The sequence below is a fragment of the Limulus polyphemus genome, unplaced genomic scaffold (assembly GCF_000517525.1).
Source record: "Limulus polyphemus unplaced genomic scaffold, Limulus_polyphemus-2.1.2 Scaffold78202, whole genome shotgun sequence".
Lineage (NCBI taxonomy): Eukaryota > Metazoa > Arthropoda > Merostomata > Xiphosura > Limulidae > Limulus > Limulus polyphemus.
Window position 1 is genome coordinate 1 of NW_013743798.1, and position 4,040 is coordinate 4,040.

At 30.1% G+C, this 4,040-nt stretch overlaps 1 long non-coding RNA gene across 1 annotated transcript; it reads left to right on the top strand.

Moving 5' to 3' along the window:
• Positions 1-1,984: 1,984 nt before the first annotated feature.
• On the top strand, positions 1,985-3,640 carry LOC106477764. Its single transcript, XR_001292025.2, has 3 exons — positions 1,985-2,074; positions 2,342-2,389; positions 3,522-3,640. It is a non-coding gene; the product is annotated as an uncharacterized LOC106477764 (long non-coding RNA).
• Positions 3,641-4,040: the final 400 nt, after the last annotated feature.

A 4,040-nucleotide genomic window follows, 5' to 3' on the forward strand; every position in this document is an offset into this window, starting at 1 on the left:
CATGCTCTGCTATACATTCAGACAAGAGTTGGCAGTGGGTGGTGTTGACTAGCTGGCTTCCTATGTAATGTATCAGATCAAAATTATGGATGGATGTGCTCAGATAGCCATTTGTATAGCTTTGTGAGAAAATTCTAAACAAATATAAAAACTGTTCATCCCTATATGCACCATTTCTGGAATTCAAGAAAGGGCCTGTGATATACAAAATATACCAAAACACACTTCTCAAATTCCATACTGAGCAACTTATGAGGAGCATGTAAAAAAAACTTGTAAACTAAAGTGATTTCAGTTACAATATTAGGTCTGTAGGTACCAAATTTCTTGCCAAATTATAGCATTCAAACCTTAACTTTAAAGTTCTTGTGCTACACATAAACTTTATCTCTCTCTTTGTCCAGTCCAACTGGTGAGTTCTTGTTTCCTGGATAGTAACTTTTGGTAAAAAAAAGATCTTAAATGCTATTCTATGCACCACTGATTTGAAACTGTAAGAAGTATTATACTTAATAATTATTTTAGCTTTATGTGTTATATATATATATATATATACATACATACACACACACATAATAAAAAGGTCTTTGTACTGTTAGTTCACTGAAATATAACCAAAAGAGCTTTGTTTTTCAAATTTTGCCACAGCCATTGTTTTTATCAAGTAGATATTTGATTCATATCTTTATTTTGGTGTAGGAATGTGCTACAAATGTGGAGAGAAAGTGTTGATTCATAGCACATTCCTATACCAAAATAAATAAAGATAGCTATGACAGTTCTGTTTATAATAACTTCAGCTATGACAGTTCTGTTTATAATAACTTCTGCTATTACAGTTCTGTTTATAGTAACTTCTGCACAATATCTACTGTAGAATTTCACTAACGTTAACACAAGTAACTTCCACAAAGATTAAGAGTAAAAAAAAACAAAAATATTAAAGTTTTGTTAATGGTTTCAGAGTTCATCAGTTAGAAAGAACCAGTAAGTTTGTTGAACTACAACAATAGTGTATGTAAATTTCTAGAGTTCTAGTAACAGAAATATTGTGACAAATGTGACAATTAAGTAAATCAACATATACATGTATGGTTAATTTTACACATTGCTGTACAACCTCTCCTTCACCGAACGCAAAACAACAAAAGGCATATTTTTAACATTCCTGTGATAGTACTTACGACAAACATGGCAGGTAAAACACTTTATATGGTAGACTTGACACATTGCTGTGCAACCACTTCCTTCTCCAAGCACTTTCTCTCCACATTTGTGGCATCATGTTCACTCATTCAGTAGAACAGTTTTTTATAAAATTAATTTCCTTAAGTTTTTATTTTTATTCATGAATAAAAACAAATAATGAGTCAATTTTAAGTAAGTTTCAACACAGTGTAAAAACAGATATACAGTGATGCTGGTAACTTATCATAATAAAATATTCCCTTTTAAATATGGAAAATTAAAAAATCACCTCATTATAGCCAGAAAAATTACATATTACAGTTCTGCTAAAAGCAACTTCAGCTATGACAGTTCTGTTTATAGTAACTTCAGCTATGACAGTTCTGTTTATAATAACTTCTTTTTTAATAATATTTGATTACGAGTTATTATACGATATACTGGTTGAGTAAACTTTGGCATCATGTTCACTCATTCAGTAGAACAGAATATTTGATTACGAGTTATTATACGATATATTGGTTGAGTAAACTTTATCTATTAAAAATGTCAAAGAAACGATCTGGATGTGGGGAACGTAACTTCTGTTGAACCTTTTTTAATGTTACTTGCAGTTACTTTGTTTTTTCCCGTCTCAAACAAAAGTCTTGCCAGTACATGCTTAGAAATGGTGAAAAGAATATGCAACAGATGTTTGTTATAAACTCGTGTGTTATATGTTTAGCTACATGTAATGCACAGGTGTGGTTCTATATATTGTTTTATTTCAAATGTGTGAAAAACTTATGGATCGGAGTATTTGCGATTCTTTATTTCAGATAAGGAACTGCAAGGAAAATCATTTTATGCAATGGATGGGAAACCGTATTGTGAAGAGGACTACTTGGTAATTCCAGTTCAATAAATCCTTTGTTTTATATTACATGAAATTAGTAATTACATCATTGTATAAAATAAAAAGTTGAAATGCTCAGACTGAGAATACATTTTAGTAAAACACAGTTATTCACAAAAAAGTAAATACGTTGGGCTTATAAAGTTCATATTTTTATCTTAATTTCTAAATTTCTTTATTTAAAAAAAATTTGAACTACTCTTAATTGTACTCGAATAAAAATTACATGTACGTTTTTGTATTTTTCTTTTTCCATAGAATTCTCTTGAAAAGTGCTGTGTTTGTGGAAATCCTGTTCTTGATAGAGTAAGTTTTATTTTTCATTCTTTTGTTTAATTAGGGAAGTTCAAACTGAAATGTGAACCATATTTGTCATTTGAAATCTTAGAAACTTTAAAAACTTTGTTCTTTAATTATTAAAACCTCTGACCTAAAGTAAGCTAGCTATATAGGTCAGGACTGAAACAATTTTATGAATTGATGAATTAGCCAAACTTGCTTACACAACTTGACTAGAAGTACGTAATGTCATAAATCAATATACAAGAAAACTAAAACCTGTAATAATATATGTACTGCATTGTTAATTTAAGGCATTTGTACAAAAATTAAACAGAACATTGGTTATTGTGTCTACCACAAATGTTATATCTGTGTGAGTCTTTCAAAGTGTTCTACAGTAACTATCTTAACCAATCATTACAATACTGTGGAAAGGGTAATACAGAAAATTAATTTGAGCAGCAGTAACTGCGCAGAAACCTGCAGAGAATTTGAGGTGGGATTGTATGGGGCTCTTGAAATGAAAAAAAATAATTAGAGATACTTTTAGATATTATATTTATGTGTATCTACTCAGATGGATTTTGGGGTAAGATGAACTACCAAAAGATGCGATATAGAGCAAAAATCTAAACAAATGTTTTGTTTTTATGACATGATTCTGAGTTTGGGCACCACACATTTTGCACCCAAAAGCAGTAACCACTCCCAAATTTAGCCTGTGTTACCTCCCTGTACACACACACACACACACACACACAAAGGATTAATTGAAATTAAGATTAATTATGGGCATGATGTTGTTTATAACATGAATATTTAGAGTACAAAAACCTTTTTTGTTAAAACCTACAAATTGAATGTTTTGATTCATGTAATGACGTTTGATTCGTGTACATCTTAAGTTTTAGTTATTTTCCAAGATTTAGGTGAAATGTTGTTCCTATTTTATTAAACATTGATTCTATTAATGCTTTAAATATACCAATTAAACAGTTATTCAATATTTACTCAAAGTTCAAGGGAATTTTTATCGAACCAGAAGTATAAATGAGGTGAAACAGCATGGAGAAACTGACATTTCATTAAAGTGACATAATCAAAGTGTTTATTCTTAAAGAATCGGTAATTTTTTTATTTGGTTCTTTTCTTATAGATTCTGAGAGCAACAGGAAAGCCTTATCATCCTGCGTGCTTTAAATGTGTAGTTTGTGGAAAGTGTTTGGATGGTATTCCATTTACTGTTGATGCCACCAGTCAGATTCACTGCATTGATGATTTTCACAAGTAAAGTGTTTTATAATATATTTTTTAAAAACAGTAGATGAGGTTTTCTTGAATTTAGTTAAGATCTTGTTTGAGTGCTTTTGAGTTTAATGTTTTTTTAACATATCAAAGGCTTGGTATATTGCACCCAAACCTTTTGTAGAATACTAAGTAAGGTACTGTGAAGGTCGTAGGGGTATTGAAAAGTTAATTTGTTTCTTTAATATTTTACATAAGCTAAAAACATCATAATTCTAGTGTAAACAATGTTATCATTATCCCTTGAAGTTAGCTTTCTTACAAACATCTGGTGTTCCTTTAAAAAGCTTAAATACAAGGTAAAATGGGAATTACCAGCCAATAATAGATGAAAATTAGATCACTGTAATATTTACAATAGTCAATGCTT